The sequence below is a fragment of the Palaemon carinicauda genome, chromosome 8, assembly GCF_036898095.1.
Source record: "Palaemon carinicauda isolate YSFRI2023 chromosome 8, ASM3689809v2, whole genome shotgun sequence".
Lineage (NCBI taxonomy): Eukaryota > Metazoa > Arthropoda > Malacostraca > Decapoda > Palaemonidae > Palaemon > Palaemon carinicauda.
The window spans coordinates 130,511,774-130,534,318 of NC_090732.1; the positions used below are offsets into that span (position 1 = coordinate 130,511,774).

Genomic DNA, 22,545 nt, shown 5'->3' on the forward strand with positions numbered 1-22,545 from the left:
TTTAAAAATGACACCAGTACCTCATTTATTGTTTTTAGTTCAACTGTCGAACTTTACGATTTGTTAGTTATGTTTACTACGTGTTCAGTAAAGTAGCTGACTTGCCCTTGAAGTTTTCCAATATTTGGTTATTGTAATGTATTGCAGTGTAAGAGGTGCAATTACTTTGTTTTGTTGGTTTCAATGTGTATTTACATTGAGGTTTCTCTTGTCAGAGAATAGATATTATGAAACTTTACAGATTATATTTCTTTATAATATCTTGGAAGTCAACAGTGTATATATTTAATTTTGTTTTATTTTAGGGAATTGAACTTGATGTACACAAACTTAAAATTGCACATATCCAATTAATGTGGATGTTAAAAAGAAAACATATAAAGGGTAAAGGGTCATTTAAAGATTAAAATCAAAGTGAAAATTAACTCTTGTAATATAATCACTAGACCCAGTACTTTCCAGGTAAATTTTGGGACCTTGCCTAAATCAGATAGTGTTGCTAGAAATTGTAATATAATCACTAGACCCAGTACTTTCGTGGTAAATTTTGGGACCTTGCCTAAATCAGATAGTGTTGCTAAAAATTACGGCCAGGATTTCTACTAAGTATTTCTCTATACTGTATATGGATATCGAAGACATATTTGAATACATAATATAAAAAACATATTGAAACCAGAATTTTGATCTCAACATGTGAATAGTAGGTAAACTATTGCTTTAGAATTGTCTTCACTTATATACAGTACTATGATGCACATCATATTCCTTATCAATTTTTTAAGGAAAACTATGCAGTTTTAATCATGTTAATTGCTTGTCATGGTAGAGCAGCTGTACTGTAAACCTTACATGTATTGGTTCGAGTCCCACCATGGTAGGGGTAGGTTCTTTTTATTAATTTCCCAATTGAATTCAAGGCATGTAGTGATAAGTAAATCCAAATTGTGTGAAGAAATTGAAAAGTAACGAGGTTAGTGTAGCGAAGAAAAATGTTAGTTACACTACTCATGCAGTAAATGTTTTTCTGACATAATAGCTTAAACTTATATTGATATATACAGTCATTGTTTGTTTCTTGTTATACTTCTAGTTGTAACTTTACTGAAGTAAATGCAGATAATTTTATCAATCTGCTCTTATTGTTCTTAAAAGAGTTCTAACATTTTTTTGAAGGAATTTACAGTCCAAATAGTTCAAATATATTCAAAGATATTTTAGAGAAGTACATAAACTGGAAGTTATAGTATCAACATACAGTATTTTGCTTGTTATATCTTGAATTTTTACATAGTATTGTTAATGTAAGCTTTCATCCTATTGCTGCACTTTGCTATGCTACCATAGCCACATAGTTATACCTTGTGTGGTATACCGTCAAGTACAAAATTTTTTTTTACTTTTAGGCATTCATGATTGGTAAAGATAGCTTTGTGAAGAATTCATCTCTACCAGTAACTCATTCCATCCCTGCTACTTTCAGTACAATTTGTGTAGATACAGTTGACAGGTATCACTATTTCCTTCAGAAGCAACTTATTTGCGTTAGTGCATACTGAATAAGAGTATACTGTTATTATTATAAAGTAGTTGCATCAAATTGCTGAGTACTTTTAAGACAGATCTTGATGAAAATTTTAGTATTACAGAGTACCTAATTGGAAAAAAAATTGGAGAAATAAGGGGAAGTGACTAAAATAATACAGTAAATATAAAGTGAAACAGAAAGCAGTGCAATTATGGGATGAAGAAAAGCTGTAAAGTGCTTTTAGTACCACCTGCAGTATGCTGCTAAAGGGACACTTTGGACAGAATCTCCACAGAGGAACGTTTCTTGCGTAAATAATTCTGTCCTTGGTAATTGTGTTGATAGACACCTAAAAATAATTTTGATCAAGTCCAATCTTAATAGTATACAAAAGATGCTTGGTAAACCTAAACTAACTGATATAGTTCTTTCTTTCAGTTTTCTTGTATGTAATAATGTAGATTGAGAGATTTGGCAGGTTATGATTAATGTTGTTTTTAGGCTTCCTAGTACATTATGCATGGTATTGTGATGTCTACAATTGATTATGAATTTTGCAATATGAAGGTCTTAAATTTCTGAAAAAATATATACGGTAGTGATTGGGGAATACTTATTGAATATAAGTGGAAATTAAAGAATGTAAATTTCCATGGCAAGTATCTCCTGAATAGAATGTTGATATTTGAAAATAAAAGTGAAGAAGTAGGAGGAAGCAGATATTTTTGATGTACTTGAGTGTTCCCACAAACAAGAAAACTGAGACCCAGACTGTAGAAGGTCATAGTGCAAAACCTTAGTACAGCCCTAAATTTTAGAACATTTTGGTCACCTACCAATTTAATGTTGAAACTGTAACCACTCCAGTTCTTTGTCACAGGTGTTTATAGTGTATTGCCTGGAAAGTTGATCTAAGGACCATTAATGCAAGAGTCTCTGGATAATTGAGGTATTGGTGCTTCATTTTAAATGTAATAATTATTTTTTTATATTTTGATGATTTTGAAGTTCTTCGTTAAGTGCAATAAAAATCGTACTTCGGTTTGTAGCAGTATTGTGATTTATTGGAATATCACATCAAAAGGTCAAGTGTGATCAGTAATAGGAATGTGGTAATTGCAAGTATAGTTTTGTAGCCCCTATAACTAAAATTATTTTTCAATGTATTGTGGAATTTTCTTTGAAAAAAATTCAAATTTCTCCCATGTAGTATTTACTGTAATATGGACATGTTTGTCAGGCACATATTCTTTCTTTTTAATTGTTTCCCTTGGGAAATGATGGAAAGTAAACAGATTTATTGCCAAACATTTCAATTGTTTGTATGTGGTGAATTTAGAAAGGGATTTTTTTTAAGGGTCTCAACATCACTTGAGTCTTAAGACAGTGGATGTACATTTTTTGAATAATAATACAAATATTTTAGAAAAGGGAAATGAAGGGAACATCTCTTTGTAATCAATTTTTTGTACCTTTAGGAGCTTTAAAAATTCTTTTTGTTTATTCATTTTATTTTTATAGTATTTAATGTAATTCATGTAGTATTGAAATTAGAAGGCTGAGCCCAAATGAAAAATTTAGATCCAAACTAGAATCTTGGTGTATTTAAAACTATTATAGTACATTGGAAGTGGAAAAATTTATCTATTTCAAAGACTGATATTGCTTGTTTTGTTCCTATGTACTGTATATACAAACCTTTAGTCCTTTAAGCAGGGAATATGTTTTTGGCGTGAGCTAGAACTGGCTGTTGAAATTGTTAAAGAAGTATAATATTTAACAACAGTTTGTGAGTGAGGGTAGGGAGGCTCCCCCCCATCTGTCTAAAGCTCTTCTTTTATGTTTTTTGGCCTGAGCTAGTTCGAACACACCATTCCACTCTTAATCGAAATTTTCATTACCTTTTTCTTTCAGAAATTGAATGCTGGCTGTTGATTTCTATGATTAAGAGGCAACAGATTTGTACAAGCCAGGAATGGACTTTTCATCTGGTTTTTGTTAAATCGGCTGTAGCTGTACATTTTATCTGTGGCTCTTGCTATGGGCATGATTGTTTGCAATCATTGTGTGCTGTGTATGTTGTTGCCTCCTGTGTAGTGACAGGTGTATGCTTTGAGTGGGAGGAAACGAGCTTTGCTTTTTCCTTCCACTCATTGAGTGTGTCTGCTACCTCCGCCTCTGCCCCAACTTGCCAATGAATTAGTTTGTGCTTCAAGTGATGCTCAGGATGGAAACAGTATGGTCTGTGAGGAGTTTCATTAGAAAAGAAAATTTCATGCTTTCAGTGGATCTGAAAAACGCATACTTTCAATTACCTGTGCGTCAATCCTTTCAAAAGTATCTCCTCTTCTCCCTCTATTGTCCGATGCACCAGTTCTAGATTCTGTGCTTCTGACTGTGTACTGTTCCCCAGGTGGTCATTCAGAAGTTCACCTTGGTAGTACTGTAACTTGGGCACACTAATAAGGGATATGTCTGTTTATGTATTGTAAGGAGTGACTGAGCATGGCCTACTTTGTGGGGCAGCTACTACAGTATCGAGTTTGACTTCACTTTTATCACAGTTAGGGAAAAGTCAAATTTCTGACCCAAGCTGCGGTTGAAGTACTGTACTTGGGCATGCTGATAAACATGGCAGCAGTGAGAAGTGTCAATCAGGCAAATAAATCGGCAATCCCAAGGAGGTAGCATGTTCATTACTGATTAAGACAGAAATACCAGCTCATTGCTGGCAGTCTTGTCGCCCACCTTTCCTTGCTGGAGAAGCAGGTGCCTCTACTAGAGATCTCTTTAGTGGTGTTTGATGAGTCATTGGTCAACTTCCAGGGATTTTCTATCCCTTGCTCCAGGGGAACGGGAGGTTTGGGATGATCTTACCAGTTAGCCTAATGAGGAAACTATAGGGGATTCCCACTTGACTCTCCACCACCTGACATACAACTGTGTTCAGATTTTTTGAAAGGGTGTGGGGCCTCACTTGAATGACCTGGTTATCTGAGGGGTGTGGTCAGAAGAAGCAACATCTACTTATTGACATCCTGGAAGTCTAGCAGTATTTCTAGTGCCGCAATCATTCCAAGAACATTAAGGAGGCATTCATAGTGTTCTTATGACAACATTGTATTGGATTATGTCTAGCAAGGGCCCACGTTCCTGCACCAACTCTGCGAGCTGATGAAGAGGATGCACATAGAGATGGCACTCCACGCTGAGAGTTGTCAGCCAAATACATTCTGTGAAGAGGAATGGACTGGTAGACACACTGAGTTACGAAGACAGATTGTAAAGTTAGAGTGATCCCTACATCTCTGCGTAGTGGAGAGGCATCTGGTTCGTGAGATACTCCAGTGCTCAACCTGTTTGCCACATGGCTAAACAAGAAGCTCCCTGTGTTTCTCCCCTTCGGTCCAGACTCATGGCCCGTAATTGAAGTTGCCTTCCAACACCTATGGGATCACGTGGTTACGCCTGTCACCCTTCAACCCTGTTCCATCCGCTTATCAACTGTGTGGGGAAAACGCTGGTATTGAGATTGCCCCTAGTTGCTCCCAGATGGCCTCCTATTGAATGGTATCCTGTTCTGATAGCTCTGTCGAGATCCCGAGAAAGCTCCCTATGGCCCTCATTTTCCCAGGGAAAGTGGACCATCGTCTGCAATTGATACTGTAGAAGGGATTCTTCTCTGGTAGTAACATTTCTTGCACAGATCATGAATTCCCATTTGTCTATCTATGCCTTGAGAAGCTCCTTTCAGTCGCTGCTGTCAAGGCTACCACTCAGCCTTGAGTATGATCTTTCGATTGAAGGGAATAGGCCTTTTTTCTTCATAGGAATTGTCTATTTTCGGGAGGAGCTTTGAAGAGTCTTGCATCCTGGAACGTCAGACCCCAAAAGGGGATGTGTCCCTCACTTTCAAGGGTTTGATGTGTACCTGTTTGAACTAACAGCCTTCTGACTCTCAACACTGTTTTTAATGCTTTCTGACTCTCAGACTTTCTAATGCTTTGGCATTGGCAAAGAGTTTAGGCAAGTTACACTGTCTTTCTGCCTTAGTCTCTCGCTCTGAGAGGTTGAAGGAGCTACCTTTGTTTGGTGTCAGGTTGCGTGGCCTAAACTCAGCCTGCTGGGTGTGACTCCAGGTTTGAGCCCTTCTCCATCCCATCTCTATGTGAAGTGTTGTTTGACATGGAGAGGTGATGCTTTTGTCCAGTGAGAACTCCAGGTGCTATTTGAAGAAGACCTGATGCCTCAAACCTTAGTGTCAGCAATTCTTCTTAGCACTGGCTGAACCAAGAAAGAGGTGTCCAAGAACATGTTCTTTCTCTGACTTTGTGAGATGATCTGTAATGCTTACGCCTCAGCTACTGAGAGGGTCGAGGTACCGGCTACAACCAGATCTCGGTTGCTGGAGTTATCTCCTTCGCTCCTGTATGGGACCTGGTAGATTAACATTTCCAGGAAAGAAAAAGAATCAACCAGTTAGATTCTAGGGGTAATTCCAACCCACCAATTAGTGGGCCTCCCTACTTGAAGGATGAAAGGTTTGTATACACATAGGAACAAATATCAAATTTAAAAAAGTAATATGTATGTCTCTTAACTATACAAACCTGAGTCCTTTTAAGTTGAATGTACCACCTAAACCACCCCTTTCAGTCTTGAGCTGAAAGGTTGTAAGTGAAGAGCTTTTGACAGGTGGGGGTGCCGGAGCTGCTCACCCATTATTAACACCTGTCTTTAACTACGTCGTTACCAATTTCAACAGCCGGTTCCAGCTCAAGCTGAAAACAGTCGCTACTTAAAAGACTTGGGTTTGTATAGCTGGGAAAAGACCAATTACTTTTGAATTTGTTTATATTAGTGTGATTCTTTCTGATAGATAAGGGCCTGCAAGAGTTTTCCCTTTACTCTGCCCTTACGACTTTATAAAATTATGATGATAATACTTAACCAATGGTGTGATCATCAGTTGGAAGTTATTTTCAGGCTTGGTTTGTTAGCCAATAGAAATTTAACTTTGTCTAGAATTTTATCTTTATTTTCCTATAAAGATAGAAATTTGATTAATATTTTTGATATAATAGGATTTTAAAAGTCATACTCATCTGCTTTGATCTTCACGTTTTCTTTGTCAAGGCCCATGTGAATCAAGGATTCATATTTTTGTATTAACTTTATAGATATTGGCATTTTGTAATATACTGCCTCAATGCAAAATTAGGTCCTACATCTTTTCTCGCTGGATTAAATTTGGGAGTATATTGATAAACAATTAGAGACCTCAAGAGTACAGTACTGTATCTAAATATCTGCAATTTGCTCTAATTTCCTCATGTACAAGCAATTTAGTCGGCGCATTTTTTAAATTCCCTTCTTTTGGACTCCTGAACTTTTAGAATATTTTTATAATATAAAATCTTTGCTGTTACCACATTTCCTAAATTTTACTCATGATCTATGTAAACATAGATCCTGCATGGTTTGTATGGGTCAAAGTAAACATTTGATTGAATAGAAAATTTTGATACGACCTTCATATATTTGATATTGCAGTAGCATTAAGGATCTATACAGTTTTCAATTTTATTATATTTTTATTTATCTTAAATAAGATAGTTGTGAGAGCTGATATTCAGTTCTTTATAAGTATGATGCTTTGATAGATTGTTCCAAGAGCATTGGAACTGAAGGAAATGTTATTGGAAAAGAGATGCACTTTTTCCACGTTTTAAGCTTTAGTTTAGGTTAATTATTTTCAAAATCATTGACATACTTGTCCATGTAGACATTGAGTGTAAGTACAGTGGAACCTTATAGGTCAAAGTTAATTGATTCCAGAAGGCTGTTTGAACAGAAATTTATTCAAACTGTTAGTTTTTCTTATAATTAATATACTGTAAATGGTGTTAATCTGTTCCATGTCCCAAGGATCAATTATTTTAAAGCACTTTTAAACAAATTTTACAGTACATACATGCATAAAATCATACAAAAAATGCAAGAAAACAAAAAAAAAAATGATACAAAAATGGTACAAATTAAGTGTGGTTTTGCATTTCTTCTCATGAATTCTAATTGGTGGTGGTAGTTTTTCAGACTTTCAAATATTTGTTCAATGTCAGAGAACAAAAAAACATGAAAACTTTGTGTGACTTTATTCAAAGACTGATTTGTTTGAAATGAGAAATGTCCAACCTCTGAGGTTCCATTGTATATACATCTTCACTCACCTTACACCCACTTCAGATGTACCGTAAGGAATGTTGTTGTAAATGTTTTAGTTTATTCAACTGATTTAACAGTACAGTATAATGCTGAGATTTTCTCATTCTGTAAAGTTAAAAATATAAAGTAATCCCTTATGTTGGTGTTTTTAACCCTCAAAATAAGTGTAGTAATACTTATTGATAGACCCAATATCAACCTTCCAAGATTCCACCAGCTTAGCTGCCAAGAGGGATTGAGCCTACGAAATTCATCCATCTAGCGCCCTTTACTCTTCCCTGCGGAGGGGGTTGAAGCAGGCATAGAGAAAAAGAGGAACGATATTCAAGACTTTCACCTCCATCAATCCGTGTTCCTCAGGCAAACGTAGGCCTCTATTACTAGACTGAGAGTGTCTCGCAACTGCCGCAGCCTCTTAAGCTGACTCAGAAAGGGGTCATCCTCCCTCAACCTTTGATTCTGAAGACTTAAGTCAAGAGTTAGCTCTTTCAGTCTCGCCAGGGCAGGGGAAGAGTTAGAGGTTGAAGACTCCGTTGGGGGCAATCTTCCCACAAAGCCACCAGTGGAAGGATACATGCAGACCAAGTGGAGAAGGTGGTGGTTCCACAGGGCGAAAAGTTGGACGTGGAAGGTCCTTCGGTCCTGATATCTCCTCCCGTTGACCAACTCTCCCCCTCCCCTGATTTGTCCACTGGTAATATTGCCATTTTATCATTAAGGGTCTTCAAAGAATCTGCCCCTTCAAGTAGAATTCCGGGTCATGTGGAGGGAGGGCGGCTTTCAAAATTGATGACGGCTCCCCAGGCTTCTACAGTCGGTTCTATCTGGTAATGAAGGCTAGTCATCATTGATCTTTTATCCTTGAATGGATTTGTGCAATAAACCCCGTTCAAGATGGAGGGGGAAGCAACGGTCAGCCCCTCAGACTTCATGATCACCAGACTTGAAGGACACATTTTCAAATCCCATTTCATCCGTCTTCCTGGAAGTACCTACTGATGATTGTAGCTGGCAAAGTATTCCAATTCGTGGTACTCTGCTTCAGGATGTCGACTGCCCCTAAAGTCTTCACAAGAATTTTTAGTCTAGGTGTGGGCACATGCCAATGGTATTCGTCACCTTTGGTGTCTGGATAATTGGCTGATTCTGGCTGAAGTTGGAGGATATCCTTCTCCTCCATCGAGACAGTCTTCTTTTGTTTTTCCTGGAGCTGGGGATTATTGTAAATCAAAAGAAGTCTGTATTAAAGCCCTCACAAAAACTGATGTATCTTGGTATGGACATGAACACAGAAATCAGATAGCTGTTTCCATCCCAGGAAAGAGTTTCCGGTCTCCACAAGATAGCTCTACCCTTCCTTCGTCTACCCGACGTGCCAGCTCATGAGAAGTAGATCCTAGTAGACACCTGTCATCCTTAGTGCTTAGTGCCCTGCAGATGTTTTACCTCTGGTCCCTGTAGTGGGAGCTGAAACAGCATTGGTCATAACATCTGGACCATCCGCTCAAGCTAGTTTCGATAGGGGAAAAATTGTTTAGAGAGCTTTTGAAAATTGGGATGTTTTCTATCATCTCTGCCTCCAGAGTTCTGGTTCTTCACAGATGCATCCAAGGAAGTGTATGGAGCTCACCTCTGTCAGCATCTGTTGTCAGGACTCTAGCCTGAGACGGAGTAGCAAAAGCATATACAGTATAGTACATGTCTTAGAGCTGAAGGCTTGTTGGTGCAGATTGCCTGGCCCTTACGGCCAGCCTTGGGCTCTTGTACACTTGCAGACTGTAGGTGTTTGGTTAGAATTTTTAGGTTTGTAGGTAATTTAGGATATGGAATAATCTGCAACTTTTATTTGTAGGTGGTTTGGGTTGTGGGATAAGGATAATCAGCAACTTTTATTTATTGCCAATTCAGCTTTCTTTTTCCTTATTTTAAGAGGTGCCGTAGCCTCTTTAGGTCAAAAGAAAAGGGAGAAGCTGACTGAGGGGAGGAAGGTATCCACCCCAAAAGAACCCACTGGTTTCTGTCTTTCAGTTGGAGAGAAAGGTGGTGCTGCTGTAAGTCCCAATGAGTGGAAGGGCTTGGGAAGGAGTAGGAAATGTTGAGTTTTAGATATTGGTATAGAAGTAAAAAACTTCCTTAGTGGTTTAAGCTCAAGTTTTTAGGATGAGCAATAGTACTGTTTCAGCTGGAATAGAAGAGAGCTGAAAAGGAGAATTTAATTAGTGGGTATATGTAGTAGAGAAAGGGTGGAATAAACATTCCTGTACCTGAAGGTACCAGAACAAAAGGTAAAAATAAAATTTTGATTGTGTTTTAGTCATTGAGATGTCTGCATGCTTATCATATCTTAATGTTTAGTTGGGAATAAGTCCTAAACTTCTTTAAAGAGAAGAGAATTGCAAGTGAGAGGAGAGCTAAAAAGAGGTAAGGAGAGTATTACAAGGTTGGGTTACTATAGTTTGAAATTGGTGTTGGTGGTTGCGTTATCTGAAGCGGGGGTAGCTGCGGAGAAAGGCCGAGAATGCATCAATATTAGCAGTGATGTATTTTGTGATTGTTGTCGCAGTTACAGGAATGTTAGTTGAATTCCTGTCTTAGTAGGCTTGTTTCTGGACAATACAACATAGTATTGCAGAGGTTCATCTTTCAGTTGCTGATAGTTGTTGCATGATCTTTCTGGTATCTGCTGTGCTGCTGGGTCCTCATCTGATGATTTGCCATTTGCACAGATACCCCTATCGCAGTCTGAAAATGACGACTGCAACTTGGGGGGAGTATTTCTTTTAAGACGATGTAGCATTTGACTCATCTGGAGCCATCAAGGAAAGCTCGCCTTACTTCACTTGTCTCTTGCATTCTGCAAAAGGCTGACAATTAATTCTTGATGATTTTCAGAGCAGTTTGAAGTGTGATACTGTTGTCTGGCAGATCAGGGCTGACTTGGCCAGGTGATCGGCCTCATCGTTGCTAGTGATTCCAATGTGACTTGGAATCCAGTTCAGGATGATCTGCCCGTTGTTGCTTTGGTGAGCTAAGGCTAGATACTGTATTGCAGTGAATTGGTAGATATTTTCAATGGGTTGTTGCTGAGAGCCAGAATGGCTTTCGAATCAGTGTGGATTGTTGTATTTCCTCCAGATAAACTTGCTGAGTGTTCTAGCGCTTTGGCAATTGCTGATAGCTGTTTGCATGGTGGAGGCATGGTTGGAAACCCTCCAGTTTCCTCTGTAACCTGATGGAGAAACAACTGCTGCTGATGCTACAGGAATATCACAGTCAAATGATCCATCAGTATAGAAGATGTTGGGGGCAGAGGTGCCGTTGATTGTGTTTTCGGCTGCTGCAGTAAGTTGTTCTGGCATGCAGAGAGCTTTGCTTGCTGCTGGGAGGATGGTGAAGTTGTACTGGAAGGGGTCTGGTAACCACAGGGCAGGAGTGATGTGGCCGTCCTGCTTTTGTTGCCCCATTGTCCTGAAGGCGTCATTCTGCATTTGCATTCTTTTAAGTGTATCCAGCGGTCTCTTTGCATGTGTCTTTGGAGGATCAATCTGCTCTACCAAGGGGAGGAGTCTTTTGAGTCTGTTGTTCAAAGGGCAGTTTCAGTCTGCTTTGATTGACTTGAATCTGATTTTGCAATTTCTGATGGCGATCCTTACTGAAGGCAGCGTTCAAGTTATTGAATTTTCAGATCTCGAGCCTTAGTCAGGTAACTGACGATCCTGATCAGTTGTGTTGTTATTAAGCATGCAAGTGCTGCAAGACCTCGCTTGCAACACCTGTTCGTTAGCATACTTAGGACAAAGAAGAAAATATCAAAAAACATAATTTCATTCTGGCTGAGGGAAGTAACTTCATGATCATGGATAAAAGTTCATTTTAAGAGGCATTAATGCCTCCTTAGCTTTTAAGAGGAATCTGATGCAGGTGCAGCACTCCAAGCAGATGTTTGGGGACTTTAAACAATGTTCATTGCTCATTACCTGCAGGATGTAACCAACAGGGCCATGAATAATTTCTCCTTGGGACCTGTTGTAGTCACAGCAGGAGGTATACTGTAGCTACCTTGGCTCCTCTCACAGGACCATTACCTCGTGATCGAGGGCAGAGGTTACGAATTAGTCTAGGATGAAATTAAAGAATGACTAGCCTTCCTTTTCCTTTCAATTTGACCCTCTCTTGGGGCACAGCATTCATAACCTCGGAAGCTGGACTCTATCTGGTTATCAGGTAAGACGCACTTAGCGTGTGGCTGTTCCGTACTTGGATATGGAAATGTCTTTTCTCAGCACTCCGTATGAGGGGAAGTATGATGTATCCAAGCAAAATCGTAATCATAGGTCTTCAGAGGATTTTGGACCCACCATATGACTTTACTGGATCTACAACACAGAGATTTTTGGTTAAAAAACAACCCTTAAAGCCAGGGCCATGGACCTACTGTTACGTTACCATCAAACCACTGGTACATGTAACCTTAACTCCTTCAGCATCAAGCATGCACGGGTTTTGAGTTACCTGGACAAGTGTTCCTGACAGTTGGAACAGGGACTTCTTCGTCCTAAGGATGAGTCTCCATTGTTAAGGACAGTGGTTTGTATTTGTGTAGAAACAAATGACGAATTTTAAAAAGCCAGTGGGTGGCGGTCACCTCTCTGCTACTGGCAGGTAACTAATTTTCGGTTAACACCTCGTTATAAGTATTTAATTTCCTTATTTCCAGTTTTGCTGTTATCATTCTATGTAAAGACCTCGGGTTTCTATAGTTAGGAAAAAACAAATTACTTTAACCTAGCCATGCAAACCAGAGTCCTTTAATCTGATTACTCTCTTCAACCACCCCTTTCAGTCCTTGTCCAAAATGTCAAAAGTAAAGCTATTCCAGCCAGGAAGGGGGCGGGGCCCCAAGGCCCCACCCTCCACCAACTGGTTAACCACTCTTAAAAAGTTCTAACGACTGTCTCCGGCTCGCGGTGAATCAATCTTCCTAATTAAAGCACTTGGAGTGGTTTAGTTAGGAAAAATATAAATTACTTGAAAAATTTGTGAAATTTTTTTAGGATATGTATATATAGGTCTACAACGACCCCTATTATAAGTTCTTCGTAGTATTAAGCCTGGGATGTGTTCATCTAGTGGTTCCATGTATTGTGTCCAATGGAAATTACAGGAGGGGAGAAAAAAATAGTACAGTACAGTATTGATATTTTGTTGGTCATGAAGCCGGTGGCTTTGAAGGTAAATATTCATATAATAAATATTATTAAAACTAAATTTTTTGTCAAGGAAAGATGGCTGTTTATTGAGATAAAGGAAATGAACACGTGTTCTACTGCATCTTCCTCTGGTAGGGGTTTGTCTCCAGAAATTTTGGATGTTGCAACTCACATTAAGAGATACAGAGGCAAGTTCAGTGATATAGTGTATTGTAATAGAGGTGTAGGAAATTTAGGTGGTCGCATATTGCTTTTTTATTGTTCATTATAATTGAGTAGTGTGGCTAACTTTGCCCTTGGGCTGCTGAGCAAGATTTTAAGTAAACCCCATAAGGAGGGAACTTTTTTACGGACCTCGGAATCACTTGCTTTCATGTTCCCATTTATTAAACGTTGAGAAAATACATTTGCTTAAATGGAAGGTATGTCAATAGAATTCAAGAGCTCATTGTTTCTATGCAGATACCAATCATGTAGGGATTTTTTTTTTAGCGCAAGCTGGAACAGCCATTGATAATGTTAACGACAGTTGGGAGCGTGGGGCTCCTCGAGCTCACTCCCCTTACCTGTTAAAGTATCTTCACTTGTTTTTGGCCACGAGTATGGATGCACTGATGGGCCCTCAAGTGAACTGTTCATTTTAAGTAAAGCAAAACATTCATATTGAAGGGATGGACTTTACAACCAGTTTTTTTGTTAAGCTGGCTGTAAATCCACTCTCTCTCTGGCCTTGGTAGGGGTATGATTGTTCTCAATCTTTGTGTGGAAAGTGTAGGTCGTGTGCTACTTACGGTGGCAGATGTATACTTTGAGTGGCAGGAAGACTGCTTTTGTTCTATCTTCTGCCCATCAGGTACATCTTTTTTGACTGATCCTGCGCTTACTTCCCTGCGAGTGTGCGGTAGGAACAAGAATCCCTTGGACCTATGTCAGTGGGTCTTGGGTTCGGGTGGCGTGTGCCTAAATTCCTCCTGTGTTTGCCGGACCCCATCGGAGGTTGGCAGCTCTTCTTCATTTGTGCTACCGTTGATTACGAGTGTGATCTAAAGTGGTTTGGCCTCCTTTAGTCTTTCAGACAGGCTTCCCAATGCCAGTGTCTCCTTGATGATGGCAGTGATGAAGTGTATCAATGTTCCCTAGGGGCCCCAGGTCCAAAGAACATGTTCCCCCCGGTGGTGGGAGGGAGGGTGTTGCCTGTGTACCTCCCTGCCCTTGTACCTGGGGAATCTGGGGCCTTTGGTCCCCTTAAGTGTGACTTACCTCCCTCTGACAGTGGTTCCTATTGGAGCAACTCCTGTGGTTCTTCCCTTTGGGTTCTTTGTGAAGAGTCACTATCTAGGTATCTCAGACTTTGACTCCTCTGCTTGAAGAGCTTAAGGGGAGGGTTGGAAAGAGAAAGAAACGTGCAAATTTTTCTTCCTTGTCTTCCTCTTCTACTGCCAACTCTGTTACTTCTAAGGTGAAGAAGAAGAGGAGGGCTTGTCAGCCATAGTTAGAGGGAAGGGCTCTTTTCATCACCACCTCTCTTACGAGTGGTAGGTGGCACCAGAGTGGCTCCCATTCCCTAAGGGAGGGAGCCACAGCCCTGTGTTTCAGTCCCCCAGGGCTATGACCCTGTCACTGCCTTGAGCTTGTCCCTCTTCAGCTTCCAATTCTGTCACTTTTTGCAAGATAAAGAATTAGAGGAAGTTAAGGAGGGCTTGTTAGTCGTAGGAAAAAACCCTTTCGACATGGCCACTCTTAGGAGGGGTGCGCGTGTTTTGTTCCCCTGGTGCCCAGGCCGTGACCCTGTGTCATGGCCTTAAATCTCGTTCGTGTTCCCAACTACCCCAGCAGCCGAGTGAAACCATTTACAGCGCCTTGTTTAGGCCCCTGGAGCTATGACCCTGTGTCTTGGTATGGAGTCTACCCCACTGGATGGGCCAGCTACCCTAGTACCCAAGCGGGACTGATGTTACGGCTAGGTGTTTAAGCACCCATCCCGGGGCCGATATTCATGATCACAGCTTCAAGCCTTGGTGGGAACACGAGTTGGGTCTGTAGTTATCTCAGTAACCAAGACAAGTTTTATGGCCCCATGTTTCCACACCTAGGTGCCGGAGCTGTGTCAAGTCTCGGTCCTACGTGGCTAGGCCCCCAGGCTACCATGGTAGCCAAGCAGGTTAGGTATTGCGCCCCCACAGTTCCATGCCTGTAGAGCTTTTGTGTGGGGCCGATACTATGTCTCGGTGTCACGGTTACGATTCTCAGATTACCCCAGTAACCAAGCGGGACATGGGCGATGTCCCCGTGTTTAAGGGCTGTTGGCTATGACCCAGTGTCATAGCCTCGGTCTCCTGAGGCTAAGCTTGGATTCCCCACTTGATCTTGTGGGTCTGTTACCTAGTGTCACATTCTCTGTGGCTGATCTCTGGTTGCTTCTGTAGCCAGGTAAGATGAATAACCAATGTATGTAGCCTTGGCATGGTGGCTAGGTTGTTCATATAGTCCCTGTGTTGATGCAGTTATTTATTTTAGGTAAAAGTTACTTTAATTTAGTTAAAATATGAAAAAAATTGGGGGCTTGGAGTCCACAGAGATTTACCATGTATTCTTATAGGAAGAATTTGTGTCGCGCGCAAATTTGATACCTGCATACGTGGTCATTATCTTAAACTAATTAATCACATGTAATGAGAGTTGAGTGTATCATGATGTAACTATCACATAAGGAGGTGCAAATCAAAGCATCAATGATGGACACCTACCTGAGAATGGATCATTATCATATCTTATGCCACTAATATCAAACCCATAAGAGGGCATTGTCATTTGCCTCTCTGAGGTCTTGATCTAAGAAATGAGGACCCAGTAGGCACCCTTGTACGATGTATTCCAATGTTTGTGGTGTTACCCCACATGGGCATTCAGGGTTGGTGGCTAATTCCCATTTGTGGCGGTTATCTCCAGTGTTGTCCACTTACCCTTGTTCTGTTTAGAGTTACCCAGTCCTTCCTGGTGAGGGTTGTTCCACTGGGCAGGCTTTTGTTTAGGCTGGGCAGCGCCTTATTGGATACCAACAAAGGACATGCTTCAGACATTGTTTCTCCCTCCCAGCCTGGCATGGGATCTTTAGATTTGCAGTCTGTAATTGTCCCCACTTAATTTAAAAAATTATTTTGTCGACTACTGCTAGCCAAGACTTGGCAGTCTTTGATAAGAGATATCATTTCCCTGGTGAGACTCCTCTCTCCTAGCTGCAATTTTAAGTTTGGATTGTCTTTCACATTTGGGAAATTATTAAGAGAGATTAGACATCTTGGGCTGGGTTTCATGGACAAGACACTTATTTCATACAGGTGTGTTGAATAAAGAAGCTTCTCTATATGTACAGGCAATAGAAAATTTTTTGCTGCAAAAGTGTGCAGCATATCAACTTGAAGATAATAGTCTTAGGCTACAAGCATTCCCTTATCATTTAAGGGGTAAGGCAGTACGCTTAATTTTTCAATATTAAACTTACCCGATAATCATGTAGCTGTCAACTCCGTTGCCCGACAGAATTCTACGGGAGGGATACGCCAGCTATCACTATACTAGAAGGGGGTGTACTCACCAGCGCCACCTGTGGCCAGGTACTACAGTACTTCTTGTTGACACCGCCTCAATTTTTCCTCTGTCGTGCTTCCGGCAAGACGTTCTGGGATACGCTTATAATCTTGGAGTATTGTTCACGGCTTTTGGTGAAGTATTTCTCTCAGATTTCGGCTGTCGCTATACTGGAAACTTCTCTATTAGCTTAGATAGCTTTTTTTTTAGTTCTGTTTAATGGTTAACGATCTTTTTGCTTGATTTGGAATCCCCCTTGACTAACTCTTTGATTCAAGATGTCTGACCTCTCACAAGCCCCACCCCATAGACGATGTAGGTCTTGTAATAGGCGTATTCCGAAGGCCTCGGTAGATCCTCACACCGCTTGTTCTGACTGTAGGGAAAGACCCTGTCAGTTGGAAGATCGATGTGAGGAATGCGCCGGACTTTCGGAACTTGAATTTGTTCGATTCCTGAAATATTCAACCAAGTTAGAGAGAGAGAGAGTTAGGAGGAGTTCTTCTCGCTCTTCACTTTTTTCCTCACCTCATGATCCTCAACCTTTTCCTCCCCCTGTAGTGGCTACCCCCGAACCTACTATTTGTACTCAACCTGATATGTCCGATGTTTTGCGTGCCATTCAGGCTTTAAGTGACAAAGTGGAATCGGTGGTTAGTGACCATAAGTCTCTTATGGCAGAAGTCAAAGAACTTAAGGTCAAAAGTGCAGTGGGAGGTGATAGTGCCAGTGCTGTGACAAGTGCTAGTGTCAGTGCGGTGCCAAGTGCTAGTGTCAGTGTCAGTGTGGTGCGTGAGGGTACTTCTGTGCGTGCCAGTCGTCCTCCCAGTCCGGGACCTCTTGCAAGCTCCCAAGCCCAGGGGAGAAGCAATGTCGAAGGGCAAAAGGGTTCGGCAGGCCTTGATCGGCGCACAGAAGTATCCTCGGTGGTTGCGGGCGTGTCTTCCAGAGACCGTCACTCCCACCCGCAGACGATTGAGCCCGTCTTTTACTCGTCTGCTGAAGAAATGTCAGGGAGAAAACGCTGGACTCAGGTCTCAAGACCTCTCAAACGCAAAGTCCAGACCTCAAGAGCTCTACAACCTGGTTGCAGTCATTGGATTAGCTCTGACTCTCCGCAGTCTTCAGGTGACTGCACACCTCCTAAGAGGGGTAAGGTGATGCCGCAACAGACCTCATCTTCTGTTAAGGCTTTGCCTCAGCAGACCTTAGCGTCTATCGACCCCAAGTTGACTTTGCTGTAGTCCATGCAGTCACAGCTTGCGGTCTTAATGCGTGAGTGTCAGGCTGAGAAGGTTACACCTCCTCCTGCGATCGCTCCGCCTAACCGCAGTCCAGTCTGCCAGGCGTACGAAGTTGAGGCTCCTCAGGATACCTTACCGCGTACTGAGTTGCCAGTTACCAGCGGTGTGCAGCAACCTCCGCCTTCCTTAAGGCAACCTCAGCAATGGGAGCAGGAATCTTATGCCTTACTTCCTCCGCTTCCGCTTGCGGTTCCACCAGCGAGGCAACAATCTCTTGAGGTACGACAACCTCTTCCATCCATGAGGCAGCCACCTCAGCACTCGCTGCAGCGACCTCAACCCTCCTCAAGGCGAGAGCCTCAACACCTTAGGCTAGCACCTCAGGAACCTCAACTCGCGAGACAAGAACTGCGTTCTTCGCAGCCGCTACCTCAACTCTCGCAGCTCACACCTCAGGAACCTCAACTCGTTCCTCAGGAACCTGCTACTGCGCATCCGCAACCCTTACAGCAAGCGCAACTCTTGAGACAAGAAACTCATGCCAGGAGTCAGCCACCTCAACCCATGCGCCTACCTTCCTCTACTCTTCTTGACCAGTCTTTGCAGCCTGAACCTCAGGTTTTAACTCAGCAACAGAGACTTGGGGATGAAACCACAAGCGTTTATGCACCCGCTTGTTCAGATTCTGCTGTTCAGCATACCACTGTTACATTACCTCTCACTTCGCTACACTCTGGTGATGAGGTTTCTGAGGAGGAAGCTGCGCACCTGGATCCCTCATCAGACGTGGAAGAAACCAAGTCTTCTCCTCTACCCATTGACTTTCGTAAGGTCCTGGCTCTTTTCAGAGAGGTATACCCGGACCATTTTGTTTCTGCTACCCCCCGCTCTCCTCCATCTGAGTTTTCGCTGGGCATGCAGCCTGTTAAGTCAACGTATACTAAGCTCGTCTTTGTTAGGTCCTCTAAGAGAGCTTTAAGAATATTAGGGGAGTGGTTGCAGTCTAAACAGCAACTAGGGAAGACTTCATTTATGTTCCCACCTACTAAGCTCACTTCTAAAGCGGGCGTATGGTATGCCACAGGAGAGGAACCAGGCTTGGGAGTTCCTGCCTCTGGCCAGGCTGACTTCTCAAGTTTGGTCGACTCTCCTCGCAGAACAGCAATGAGGCGCTCTAAGGTTTGCTGGACCTTCTCCGATTTAGACCACTTCCTAAAGGGTGTATTTCGTGCCTTTGAGATGTTCAATTTTCTAGACTGGTGCCTGGGGGCCCTTAGCAAGAAGACCTCCCCTGCGGACAAGGACTCGGCCATGCTTTTAATGTCCTGCATGGATAAAGCAATTCGGGATGGATCTGGCAAGCTTGCTTCAATGTTTGTGTCAGGAGTTCTTAAGAAAAGGGAGCAACTTTGCACCTTTCTTTCTTCCAGCATCACACCTTGTCAAAGGTCTCAACTCCTTTTCGCTCCGCTTTCTAAGTTCTTGTTTCCCGAAGAGCTTATCAAGGACTTGTCTGCGGCCCTGATTCAGAAGGACACTCATGATCTTGTGGCCTCTTCAGCTCGTAAGACTAAGGTTGCTCCCTCAGTTCCCAGGACTTACCGCACCCCAGTGGCTGATACTCCTGCTACAAGGTTTATTCCGCCCTTTCGTGGTAGAGCCCCCAGCCGAGGAAGCTCCCGTCCAGACTCTTCCAGGAGCAAGTCTAGGAAAGGTCCCAAGACTTCAAAAGGCAAACACTGACTCTCCTCCTCTCCAGACAGCAGTAGGAGCCAGACTCAAGATCTTCTGGCAAGCTTGGGAAAGGAGAGGTGCAGACGCCCAGTCTGTCAGGTGGCTGAGGGAGGGTTACAGGATACCATTCTGCCGCAAACCCCCTCTGACCACTTCTCCCATCAACCTCTCTCCCAACTACAAGGAAAAGGACAAGAGGCTAGCATTGCACCAGGAGGTGTCGCTCCTGTTACAGAAGAAGGCAGTGGTTATAGTCCGGGACCATCAATCCCCGGGCTTCTACAACCGTCTCTTTCTGGTGGCCAAGAAGACAGGAGGTTGGAGACCGGTGCTGGACGTCAGCGCGCTCAATGCTTATGTCACCAAGCAGACGTTCACTATGGAGACGACGAAGTCGGTCCTAGCAGCGGTCAGGCAGGAGGACTGGATGGTCTCGTTGGATCTGAAAGACGCTTACTTTCACGTTCCTATTCATCCAGACTCCCAACCTTTCCTGAGATTCGTTTTTGGAAAGGTTGTGTACCAATTCCAAGCCCTATGTTTTGGCCTAAGCACAGCTCCTATGGTGTTTACGCATCTGATGAGGAATATTGCAAAATTCCTCCACTTATCGGACATCAGAGCCTCCCTTTATTTAGACGACTGGCTGTTGAGAGCCTCCACGAGTCGTCGCTGTCTGGAGAGTCTCAACTGGACTTTGGACTTGATCAAGGAACTGGGTCTGTTAGTCAACTTAGAAAAGTCCCAGCTCATTCCCTCCCAATCCATTGTTTACCTGGGAATGGAGATTCGGAGTCAGGATTTTCGGGCTTTTCCATCGGCCCCAAGGATAAGCCAAGCCCTAGATTGCATCCTGAGCATGCTGAAGAGGAGCAGTTGCTCGGTGAGACAGTGGATGAGTCTCACAGGGACCCTGTCATCGTTAGCCCTGTTCGTCGAGTTAGGGAGACTCCACCTCCGCCCTCTCCAATTCCATCTAGCAGCTCATTGGGACAAGGATTTGACGCTCGAAGCAGTCTCTATCCCGGTCACCAAAGAGATGAAGACCACTCTCTTGTGGTGGAAGACCAACCTCCTTCTCAAGGAGGGCCTATCGTTAGCGATTCACACCCCCAATCTTCATCTCTTCTCGGATGCATCAGACTCGGGCTGGGGCGCGACCTTGAACGGACAGGAATGCTCGGGAACGTGGAACAAGGAACAGGAAACGCTCCACATCAACTGCAAGGAGCTACTGGCAGTTCATATGGCCCTATTGAACTTCAAGTCCCTCCTGCTAGGCAAGGTGGTGGAGGTGAACTCCGACAACACCACAGCCTTGGCTTACATCTCCAAGCAGGGAGGGACCCATTCGAGGAACCTGTACGAGATAGCAAGGGACCTCCTCATTTGGTCAAGAAGTCTAAACCTCACCCTAGTAACGAGGTTCATTCAGGGCAACATGAACGTCTCAGCAGATCGCCTAAGCAGAAAAGATCAGGTCATCCCCACGGAATGGACCCTTCACAAGAGCGTGTGCAACAGACTTTGGACCTTGTGGGGTCAGCCGACAATAGATCTTTTTGCCACCTCCATGACCAAGAGACTTCCTTTGTACTGTTCCCCAGTTCCAGACCCAGCAGCAGTTCATGTGGATGCTTTTCTGCTGAATTGGTCCCATCTCGACCTTTACGCATTCCCACCGTTCAAGATCATCAACAGAGTCATTCAGAAGTTCATCTCGCACGAAGGGACACGGCTGACGCTGGTTGCTCCCCTTTGGCCTGCAAGAGAATGGTTCACAGAGGTACTACAATGGCTGGTCGACGTCCCCAGGACTCTCCCTCTAAGAGTGGACCTTCTACGTCAACCTCACGTAGACAGGTTGCACCCAAACCTCCACGCTCTTCGGCTGACTGCCTTCAGACTGTCGAAAGATTCGCTAGAGCTAGAGGCTTTTCGAAGGAGGCAGCCAGTGCGATTGCCAGAGCAAGGAGGGTATCCACTCGTAGAGTCTACCAATCCAAGTGGGAAGTCTTCCGGAGCTGGTGTAGAGCCAATGCAGTTTCCTCTACCAATACCTCTGTAACCCAAATAGCTGACTTCCTATTACATCTAAGGAATGAGAGATCCCTTTCTGCTCCTACGATTAAAGGGTACAGGAGTATGTTGGCTTCAGTTCTCCGCCACAGAGGTTTGGACCTTTCTTCCAACAAGGACCTTCAAGACATCCTTAAGTCTTTTGAGACTTCTAAAGAACGTCGTTTACCCACTCCAGGCTGGAATCTAGACGTAGTCTTAAGGTTCCTTATGTCGCCTAGGTTCGAACCTCTCCAGTCAGCTTCCTTCAAGGACCTTACCCTCAAGACTCTTTTCCTCGTCTGCCTTGCAACAGCTAAAAGAGTCAGTGAGGTTCATGCCTTCAGCAAGAACATTGGGTTCACATCCGAATCTGCAACATGTTCTTTACAGCTCGGATTTTTAGCTAAGAATGAACTTCCTTCACGTCCTTGGCCTAGATCGTTTGAAATTCCTAGCCTTTCCAACATGGTAGGTAACGAGCTAGAAAGAGTTCTTTGCCCTGTCAGAGCTCTGAAATATTATCTTAATAGGTCAAAACCTATACGAGGACAGTCAGAAGCCTTATGGTGTGCAATCAAGAAACCTTCGATGCCCATGTCCAAAAACGGAGTTTCGTATTATATAAGGCTTCTGATTAGAGAAGCCCATTCTCACATGAAGGAGGAAGACCTTGCTTTGCTGAAGGTAAGGACCCACAAAGTGAGAGCCGTAGCCACTTCGATGGCCTTTAATAAGAACCGTTCTCTGCAGAGCATAATGGATGCAACTTATTGGAGGAGCAAGTCAGTGTTTGCATCATTTTATCTTAAAGATGTCCAGTCTCTTTACGAGAACTGCTACACCCTGGGACCATTCGTAGCAGCGAGTGCAGTAGTAGGTGAGGGCTCAGCCACTACATTCCCTTAATCCCATAACCTTTTTTAACCTTTCTCTTGAATGCTTTTATTGTTGTTTT

General features: G+C 42.9%; 1 protein-coding gene across 3 annotated transcripts in view; it reads left to right on the forward strand.

The window, feature by feature from the left end:
- The window catches only part of LOC137645926 (GTP-binding protein 2-like), an 86,076-nt gene extending 78,186 nt beyond the window's left edge, over nt 1–7,890 (forward strand). For all 3 annotated transcript variants that reach the window (XM_068378980.1, XM_068378979.1, XM_068378981.1), the window contains exon 11: nt 1–7,890. This exon is cut by the window's left edge and continues 383 nt beyond it. The gene's annotated coding sequence lies outside the window, so the exon portion shown is untranslated.
- The last annotated feature ends 14,655 nt before the right edge of the window (nt 7,891–22,545 follow it).